The sequence below is a fragment of the Pteropus alecto genome, unplaced genomic scaffold (assembly GCF_000325575.1).
Source record: "Pteropus alecto unplaced genomic scaffold, ASM32557v1 scaffold95, whole genome shotgun sequence".
NCBI lineage: Eukaryota > Metazoa > Chordata > Mammalia > Chiroptera > Pteropodidae > Pteropus > Pteropus alecto.
Window position 1 is genome coordinate 13,721,118 of NW_006441071.1, and position 11,165 is coordinate 13,732,282.

At 33.8% G+C, this 11,165-nt stretch overlaps 1 protein-coding gene across 3 annotated transcripts in view; it reads left to right on the forward strand.

Moving 5' to 3' along the window:
* Nucleotides 1-11,165, forward strand: part of RFX3 (regulatory factor X3) — a 260,761-nt gene that overhangs the window by 147,797 nt on the left and 101,799 nt on the right. The gene's annotated exons all lie outside the window — the stretch shown is intronic.

Consider the following 11,165-nt stretch of genomic DNA (forward strand, 5'->3'; position numbering starts at 1 on the left):
TGTATCATACATATATATGCAGAGGCTTTCCGAGAAACCCCCTGCTCCCTTTTGCTTTCATCTCATTGACCATAACTGTATCACCTAGTACTTTTTAGCTTCCCAGGAATCTGGGAATTTGACTTTGTAGCTTTCATGTCTGTATGCTAGAAAGCAGCAAGGGAAAAGGGCAGTTGGAATGTGTGTTGGGAGAGTTAACCCTACAGTATCTATTACAGTCATTTATCATTGGTCCAGGGTAGGGTGGAGAGATGATTAGTCTGTGACTTTATGAAAGTTACAGACTAGTAATCTCTCCACCCTACCCTTTTATCTACAAAACGGATATAGTTAGCTTATCAAAAGTGTTTTTGCATAACATCAGGGAAATAAAACATTAGGGTACTATAATTGTATACTATGCTTGCTTATTTATTTATTTATTTATTTATTCATTCATTCATTCATTCATTTATTACATTTTTCTCTCCTATTTATGACTCTAAATTCTGTGTTATTATTGCCTCGTGCATTTTAAAACTATTCCACCACTGACCTTAGGGTCTTCCACATAATAGATAAATGTGTGATCAATGGATCAATGCATTCACAAAACCTTAGAAAAACAGCATCTCTAAAGTTGACTCTCTATAATTACATGGCCCATTTAAGTGCAGAAGTGATTCAAAGAAAATATCTCATGCCAACATGTATTTTCTATGGCCCATTAGCTCAGTTAGTTATGACTAATGAGATCTAGGTCATGAGTTCATTTTCCACAAAGTCCAATTAGCTTTGATCTGGTCTGTATGGGCCCAGATTGTATCTTAACTCCAGCCAATTATGTCATAAATGTGTACCCTTGGTCAAGAAAAAGAAGTTGTATCTTTAAAAACCTTTCATTATTATCAAGTATAATTTTTGACTAGAGATTCTGTAGCATCATTTTCATATTTACTAAAGAAATATTGGATTGCCATGAGTCATACTCAAAATTTTAGTAGCTAGAGGATTGGGAATTTTTTTCTCAAATATAATCAAAATAAATTTTGTCATCATAAGCCATTCCATTTTTTTCTGTAATTTTGTAGTGCTGACCTTTGACTATGTACAATTTTTGTCTCTAATGCTCATTTTAGGTTTTTTATACTCTCTTTTTTTATTTGATACACTTACATGTGTGTTAAGAACACTCTTAAGAAAGAGTATTCTGTATTCTTCTATTCCATTGCACTAAATTAATAGCCAGCTAGTGTTTGATTGCTGACTTGCATCATAGTCAGATTCCCACTACTATGTCGTAAATGGTTTTTGCTGATGATACTCCCAGATGATAGGGATGCCGATGTTTATCATGAACATTCAAACACCCAATACCTGGCCCTACAACCTGTGTGCATGCTTAGTAAGTACTTGTTCACTGATGCTCCCATCACTGGCATCCTCATGCCAAGTAGCCGTAATGCAGGGGGTCTCCCTTAAGAGGTGATAATAACCCTCACAGAGATATGTCATCACTTATGAAAATGTGTAATCATTAAAATTTGATGATTCTAAAGTGTTTACTTTGGCTCTTGCTGTGAATATGGACATTTATTGCCAACATAACAGGCTTAACAATGTGAGTTACTGAGTGAGCATATATTTAAATTTAACAATTGAGAATGCTTTACAGTACTGGGAGTTGGAGTAGAATACCTCTTTACCCAAGGGAGAAAGTAACTTAATTCACTTTTGCTCCTGTTTATTTTATCACAGTCTCTCTAGTCACCCAGGCTATACTATCTGTATATTTCTTTGCAATAATTTTTCCAAGAATATTTTTTTCAGAGGCTGGATCATAGCCTTATCCATTTCTACAGATCTTATAATTTATGATCTCTAATCATTTAGAGATATATTTCTAAATGAGAAATATTTCTTACCGAGGAGAGTCCAGTTCAATTAACATTTCTTAATGTAGCTAAGAAGTCAGTTTTTTTAATAAAACAATATTTTTCTTTCCCCTACTTCATTTTTGGACTTCTTCTTTCCCCCACTCACTCCTCTGTCATGTTAGTCAAAGTAGAAATAAAGACAGCACACTATGTCATGTCAAATTAAGAAATCTTTTTAAAAAATCTTTTTAAGTGATTTTCTTTTATCAACTATTTTTTGAAGCTTATCCCAGTTGAAAGATGATCAATGTTTTAAAATTCCCATTGCATGGATAGCTTTTATAATAAGACTTGACCGGTAGAAAGCCTTCTCATATCTTCTTGTTTAGATTAAAGATTTCTCATGAACCCCAAGAAAGAGTTTATCAAAGTGTATTTCATAAAATTTTAGCCTGTAAAAGAGTTCTGTGGTTACACAAGCAAGGAAATTCTGCATGAAGGCCCTTCTTTTGGGGACTCTAAATTCCTATTATTAATCTTTTAAAGGCTATGAGTAGTCCTATAGGAAAGATGTACAGTGTTCTAAAAACTGAACCACAGAACTCTTTTATCTGAATAATATCTAATAATATCACATGGTATTCTTTGGGAGGTATATTATTAATATATTGACATTGGATAGGTTTATTCAAAATCCATGAGCATGTGTACAGGACTCATATTTTTTAAATAGTCATTACTTAAAGATCATATAGTTAATGCATTTTCTGAAGCCATCCAGTTGTTTTTTCTGTACACTTTAAAAATTATTAATAGGCAACCTTGAAAGAGATATCCTTCAAGTTCCTTTTTCGTCTTTTAGTGAAATAGTGAGTTTCAGGATTTGCAGATAAAACTATGCTTTCTTATTATTAAAATGCTCTCTTTTTAGAAGAAATAGTCATAGAATTCCTATAACTGAGATGGAGAGGATGCTTTCTTCATTTACGTTTCTACCGATATTAATATTGGTGTAGGATCTGGTTTGTCAGATGGATTTTAGGAATTGTATGACTGGTTACTTAGGAAGCTCTTGAAGAGAGAACTGCCCTTTTGTTGAAAAGAGCACCAGTGTCTCTTTACAATTAGAGAGGGCCCATTTCATTAATCTATAACGGTTTTCATCTCTTCCCAAATGGAAGACTTTAAATATGGCTTCTTAGAATGTCAGTTAGGAAGGTCGTGGATATCATTTATTCCAATTCTTCTTTATGGAGAGCAAACTGAGGCAGGGATGCAAGAATTTGCCTGGTTACTTAGTGTCTAGAGTTCATATTTCCTGACCCTCAACATGTTCTTTTCAGTAATCTGCAGGTTGTGGTCTTCTGATCCTGAATTATTTATGTAGTTAGAGAAGGATTGACCAGTTACCAAAAAAAATTTTTTAGTAAATTTTATACATTATATTATATTATTGTGTATATTATTGTTGATAGATAATACACTAGTGACTTTTTATGACTCTTTAAGAGCCTTTTGTTATTCATATGACTATATTTTCATGTTTTTAAAAAATTCCATGTATACCTTTATATTAAATTTATTTTGTGAATATAGGATAGTCTTTGGATATTCATGAAATATATGGAAAAATCCACGTTTAAAAGTTTTTCAACATCAAATGTTTTAGTTAAATAGCTTTTAACTAAAAGCTGTCTATATACCTTTTTATTATTTTCCCTTAGTAGAATTAAATGATGCACATTAAGGGCAATTTGTTCTGTGATATTTTCATATTCTGTACCTTGACATCCAGAACAGTTCTACAAGATAACACTTGTTTTTTCTCCTCCTTCTCTCCTTCCTTCTTTTTAAGAAAGGAGGAAATAAAAGAAGTTCACATATGCTTTTCTAGGTTTAGAACTTCAGAGATACATGTTCAAGTATCATTTCTCCCACTGACTACGATATAACCTTAGGCAATAACATATTTACACCTGGATTTCCTAATCTGGAAAATGGGAATTAATAGTTAATAGCATTACATAATAACCAGGTCTTGTATTGTCTGAAAAAGTGTATTTACTTTTAGTATAGTTACTCTTATAAAACTAACTGCAGACGTAAAACATGATAAAAATCTCTGCTTGGACAAAGATTCGAAAGCTTAGAGTGAGAAACCTTTGTTGTGGGGTATATATTTGAAGAGTTTGGGAATCACGATGTTGCGTCTCATGGAGACTAAAGTCTTGAGGATATGAGTATAATCCCCCAGCTATATACAGTCTAAGGCTGTTTCACGAAGGCTAAGCTTTGGAATGACCAGAAGGTTCTAAAGAGAACAGTACTAACAAATCTTAGTCTGGCCCTCAGAAAGAGTCAGAGTAACAGAGTTGCCTCCCAGGAAATGCTCCAAGGCCTCAAACTGTTAGTTTGGCAGTGTGCCTGACTTTGAGTATGGAGTATACCACCTGTTTGTCTGGACTTAGTACCGTGTTTGGCCTCAACAACATACATACATACTTTAGCTACTTTCATCCATTTTGAAAGTTCCACTGGCTAGTATATCCATTCTAACAAGTGCCTGATTTCTCTGTTTCTTTATATAGTAAAACCTCCCAGGATTGACCACATGTTCTTCGGCCTCTTTCAAACTGGCTTTCTTTGCTTTTCGAAGAAATTTCTCCCATGAGGGTCATTAGTAATCTCCAGTTCTTAAATATAACAAACATTCCTCTAGATTAAATTTTCTTAATCTCTGTCAACCAGCCAGCTACTCTATACTTGAGGCAGTATGTTCTTTTGGCTTTTTTGACTATATATTCTTCTCTTTTCTTCCTATCTTATTGGATCCTTCTCAGTCAAATTATTGGCCAAATAATTTTTCTGTGGCTTAAACTCCCTGTACTGTTCTCTAACAGAAACCACATTTCTTCCACAATACTCATGGCTACGTGTTATTCTCATGACTATATTTTTAACTTATCTAAGAGTTGTCTTTCCCTCACTAGAAGGTAAGTTTAATGTAGGCACATACCTTGTTTGTTTGCTCCCATTCTCTTTCTTATATCTAGAACAGTTGTGTATGATTCGTGCTCAACCTATGTTTGTTGAATGAATTAAATAAAAAATAGCACTTAATAACAGCTGAAACAGGAGCCGGCTACTTAATTTTAAATACACAGGGAAAAATGAATGGAACTGAACTGAGATACTGCTAACCATAGTGTTAACTCTGCTTTTCTTTTTTGATTTTTTTTTTCCCCCAGTACAAAACTTTTTTGGGGCTTAGGACATGTATATGCTTGCTCAGTTTTACTTTTTCTTTTTTTTCAAGTATGTGGTACAGTACTATTAACTGTAGTCACAATGCTATACATTAGAACCCCAGAACTTATTTATCTTATCGCCTGAAGTTTGTACCCTTTGTCAACATTCCCCCAATATTCCCACTCCCCTGCCCTTTGTAACCACCATTCTATTCTGTTTATATGAGTTTGATTTTTTTATATATAACATATAAATGAGATCATACAGTACTTGTTTTTCTCTGTCTGACTTATTTCACTTAGCATAATGCCTTCAAGGTTCATCCATGTTGTTGCAAATGACTTAATAACGTTTCATTGATATGCCACATTTTCTTTATCCATTCATCTTTTGATGGACATTTAGGTCATTTCCATGTCTTACCTATTGTGAATAATGCTTCAGTGAGTGTGGGGGTGCAGAAGATATCTCTTTGAGATACTAATTTTATACCTTCAGATATATACCCAGAAGTGGAGTTGCTGGCTCCAAGAATACACAATGAGGAAAGGATAGTCTCTTTGATACATGGTATTGGGAAAACTGGATTATCCACATATCCACATATCCAAAAAATGAAATTGGACCCCCTATCTCATACCACTCACCAAAAAATAACTCAAAATAGATTAAAGATTTAAATATAAGACCTGAAATTGTAAAACTCCTGGAAGAAAACATAGGGAGTAAGCTCCTTGACGGTCTTGGCAATTATTATTTTTTTAAATATGATACCAGAAGCACAGGTAACAATAAAATAAACAAGTGGGACTACATCAAACTAAAAAGCTTGTGCATAGCACAGGAAACAATCAACAAAATGAAAAGGCAACCTATGAAATGTAAGAAAATATTTGCAAATCATGTCATGTATTTGAAAGGGGTTAATATCCAAAAATATATTAGGAACTCATACAACTCAATACCAAAAAAGCAAATAATCTGATTTAAAACGGACAAAGGACCTAAATAGACATTTTTTCAAAGAAGACATACAGATGACATACAAGTACATGAAAAAGTGGTCAACATCACTAATCATCAGGGACATGCAAATCAAAACCACAGTGAGATATCACCTCACACCTGTTGAGATGGCCATTATCAAAAAGATAAGAGAAGGAATAAGTGTTGGCGAAGATCTGAAGAAAAAGGAACCCTTGTGCACTGCTGGTGATAATGTAAATCGGCGCATCCACTATGGAAAACAGTATGGAAATTCTTCAAAAAAATTAAAAATAGAATTACTTTATGATCCAGCTCAGTTTTTCTTAATTGCAAACTTAGACCAGTGACTCTGAATCAAAATCTTTTATGATCCATTACTGCCAAAGTGGATTTAAGTTCATATCTACTTCCCTGACTTCCGTTGTCAAGGAAAATGACATGTGTACGTACTTATTCAGTGCACCTTTTTGGTATGCTTCAAAAACTATTATAGCAATGAAAGCTTTGATAATGTTGTTATGAATAGCTGCCCCAGAATATAAAACTGAAATAAACTAAAGGAACTAATAGTTGTGAGATAGCATTTTTTTTCCTCCATTCCTGTGAAAGTAGAGCTTCGCATTTCTTTTGTATCCTCCAGTACAGTGGTTTTCAAAGTGTGTTTGTTTATACCAGCAGCATTGACATCACCTGAGAACTTGTTAGAAATGCTCTCCTTTGGTTCCTAGCCTGTTCTACTGAATCATGAACTTTGGAGGTGAGGCTAGCGATTAACTGTGTATAAATTATATTTTGGACAGCATTTAGCATATATTTAACATTGACAAGTGGAGAACATAGGGTACCAGAGGAGGACTTAGAGGACTGGAAGAAGATGATTAAAGAACTGAGAAACAAGGCATAGAGTCAAGATTAAGGAACTGGGATTTTTTAGAAAAATAAGACTGAGGGAAGACTTAATAATTACATTCAAGTATATGAAGGATTATTAGAGATGATGTCCAGATATTAGACATAGTAGACATTAGTTGAATGATCTACTTTTCTAAACATATCTGCTGCTCTAGTCAAGGAAGTTTATAATACCACATGTATTTTCTGTCTTCAGTCTGATTTAGAGTATTGAAGAGAAGATCTATTTAGAATCTCAAGTAAGTAAGTAGTGTTTGCTTGATTAAGGCAGGGTTCTTGGTTTCAAGCAGCAGAAACCAACTCTTGATGTATTTAAGCAAAACAATGATTTTATTGGAAGATATTTGTGATTCAAGGAATTTCCAGTAAGTCTGAAGAATCAAGCTGATAAAAGACAGGTATAAGCAGCATTAGGCAGCAACCAGACCATAGACAGAACCATACCACAGAAGTAAGTAGTCCAGTAAGGGCACCACACCACTACAGCTATCCTAAACCCTGTCCACCATTGCTACCACTGGAAACTCATAAACACTCTAAAAGAGGGATAATAATTCCTAACCTGTGTGATTTACTTAATATAAATTAAGTTAGATAATATATCCCCTATCTCAAACAAAACAAAACAAAACAGTTCTTCCTAATTCCCAAATTCTCCTAGTTTCCTCATGTGCTCTCAGACTTTTTGAAAATATTTTAAAAGTTGTTCAATCAGGCTGCTTTGAATGACTTATTTCCTCAGTCTAGTCCAATCAGATAGATATTGTTATCACTACATGTAAACACCTTTCGATAAGATCACCTCCTATCATATCTAGTGAACATGTACCAGTATCATCTCATGTGACCCATCTGTAGTACTCTCTTTTGCCATGGTTTTCCATTATCCCTCTGGCCTCAGACCTCTGTTCAGGTTATTTATCTAACTAGAACATTTCCCTGCCTCCCCCTACCCATTGCCTCCTTAATCCTATTCCAGTTTACAACAAACTCCAAACCTATTGCCATAATCCATAACAATGTCTTCCAAGCTTTTTAAACTATCATCCACACTGAGAAAGTTAGATGTTCATTTTATACATTTTGTAGATGTTCATTTTACACATGCACATACAAGCATGCACACACAAACATGCCATCTATGTATATGATAGAAAAAAAGTTTCTCAAAACAATTAGGTATAATATGCTCTGATCTCTCTTTCTATTCTCTCTCTCTTTTTTTAATGCTGTTATGACCAATTAAATTTGTGGATCATGATCCACAGTTTAAAATTTTTCTTTATACTGCTTGAATATTTAGTTTTTACCCACTTTTTAAACCTCATTTCTTTCTAATATCCTTCTCATTCATTATAGCCAGCCATTCTAGACTTCTAATTTCTTCCTAAATATCAGGATCTTTTCTGTGATGTGGCTTTCGTACGTGCTATACTCTCTTCCCAATGTATTTTTCTTCCTGTTTTCCATAGGGCTGACTGCTTTTCATCGTTTAATTTCAACTCAGATATCTCTTCTTTAGGGGTAACATCCCTTAACTAACCTATCTAATATGACCCTCTCATTTATTATACTTAAACATTCTATTTTTCTCTTTCATGGAACTTAACATTTCTAATTATCTTATTTCCTTTCTTATTTTTGACCACCTACTCTTTATGTTATGTAGCCCTTATGACAATAAAGGTTATGTCTTGTTTTGTTCCTTTTATTCTAGATGACAGAATAAATGTTCAGTAAATATTTGTTAAAAGAATGAGCATAAAGTATCCTGAAAACAATAAAACATTGTAAGACATTATAATGTAATATGCAATGTAAGGTTTTATAATGACCAACATTACTATATTCTACATAATAAATTTTATGGTATAAAATTTTCAAGATAAATTATTTCCTTAATTTGCTGTTTTAATACCATTGCTTGATTTTAGTTGACTAGATTATTGGTGCATGGATATTCAAGGCCTGGTAAAATACAAAACACATAATTTAGAGATATTATGTACCTGGAATTGTGTAGTTAAAGAAAACAGAAAAATTGGTTATAGCTCAGGTAAATTGACATAATCATCCTAGTGAATAAGCAAGCAGAGAATATTCAGAGTCACGCTTAGCCAAGGTATATGCTGAGGCATGATGAGGCGCAAACAGCACTAATTTACCGAATTCAATGGATCAGAGTCTTGACGTTTACATAGAATTTCATAATAGAGTCAGTTCTGAAGAAGCTTCTGTCAGCAGTATGCCCATGTCCTATGTGTTTACATTCGTTACAGTGTACATATGCAGAACAATGGAAAGATTTCTTTTCTGCTATAGAAATAATATGACATTATTTTCATAACAGTCTGTGGTAATCAATAAAGAACAAACAAAAGGAACACTGCAGCATCTTTCAAATGTGCACAGAATTGCTTGGGAATTTAGCTGTTTCACGAAAGTACAGCCCAGAAATAGCTGCTTTCAATCTGATATGCCAAATATTGAATTATTTTCTCAAATATATGTCTTAGAAATTTGGGGGGAAAATAATGTGCAAGCAATAACTCATATGTATTCATTATACAATGTGAAAGATAAGCTAATCTGAGGTATCAGAATTAAAGATTTATTATTTCTAGTACCTAAGAAAATTGCTTGTTTTTGCCATTGGTACTTTTCCCCCCAACCCCCCTCCACCCATAAATTCTTCAGTATTTATTCAGAATCTTAGAGCATTTAGATTTGGAAAAGACCTTTAGGAGTTATCTGTGCACAACTCTGGCTCTGGCTCCAGACAGTGCTCCAACAAATAAGTTAATGCTTATCTTCTTATCTTTAAAGAACAGTGACTAAGAATATTATAGTCTACTTCTATTACCCAATCCAGTGTTTAAAATCTCTGTTTCTCATGACAAGTGTACATTATTTGTCAGAGATAAATTCAGAAATATTCCGTGACACCCGATTTCCTAATAAAATTGTCTCCTCCCTCCGCAAATTGCCAGTCTTTACCCCAGTACATTTTTATGCAGTAGCCAAGCCTTCTCCTCAGTCCTGTGTGTCGTGAGGATATTTCTGGGTTAGACATACTCTGTAGTAATTTTTACCCTTCTCTTGCTCTTTGCTCATTTCTAGCTCATGAACCATCTCCACCTAGGGGGAAGTATGAAAATCAAAGTAGGTTGCATTTTGCTGCCATATTTTCACACTGACTTGAGGGCTATAGATATAAATTTTATGTATCTATGATGCATTTGTTTGTATTACTAATGTTCACTGAAAGGTAATTATATAAAGGAGACATGTCCAAGAGATGGAGTGATCTATATTCCTTGGAATGTTTCTCTTGTGGTAGAGTAGCAACTTCTACGATCATAGGACTTAAAAATTCCAAACGTGTGATGATAAGTATCCTCCAAAATAGTCCCACCTTTTCTCTCTCTTTTTTTTACCATTACAGGTATATCTGCAGATCTCATTTTGGGTAAGAAGGGAGAATAGTGTGCGGCCAGTAAACAGTGAGCTAAAGTGTAAAAAAATCCCAAATAGCAACAGAAAGTTTTTGTAAGGCCCCTGTACTACCTGTGAGGGCTAGTCTTCAGTAGTTATTCACAAATATCATTGACATACATAAAAAGTTAAGTTATTTTTATGTGACAAAATGGTTGAGAGTACGGACTAAGTGCAGATTCAAAATCCATTTTTTACCAGCTGTGTGCTTGGACAAAGCTATTTAACTTATTCACCTTGTCTGTGAAGTAGGAAATATAATAATACCTATCTCATAGCGTTGAAATGAAGATTAAATGAGTTAATACCTAAAACACATAGAATAGTGCCTGTTGCATAGTGAATGGTCACTATATTAGCTATCATTTGTTATTGTTATATGTTTTATTTGTGAAATCAACTTGTTACTAGGGAACAGGCTTAAGAAGTTTGGTAGGACTGTGAAAATGAAAGCTAGCACCATGTCTTGCATCTGTCAAAGTATTTATTGTCCTATATTTATTTGTATACCTTATTTGGCTATACTTAAACACCAACCTCAGATTGTGTTATTTTAAGCATAGTCAAATAGGGTCACTTACGTTCAGTGGACATAAATTCAAATCATCTCTTTTCTCTTTTTACCTAAATTTGAAATCAGCATGACTTTTATTTTATCAAATAAAT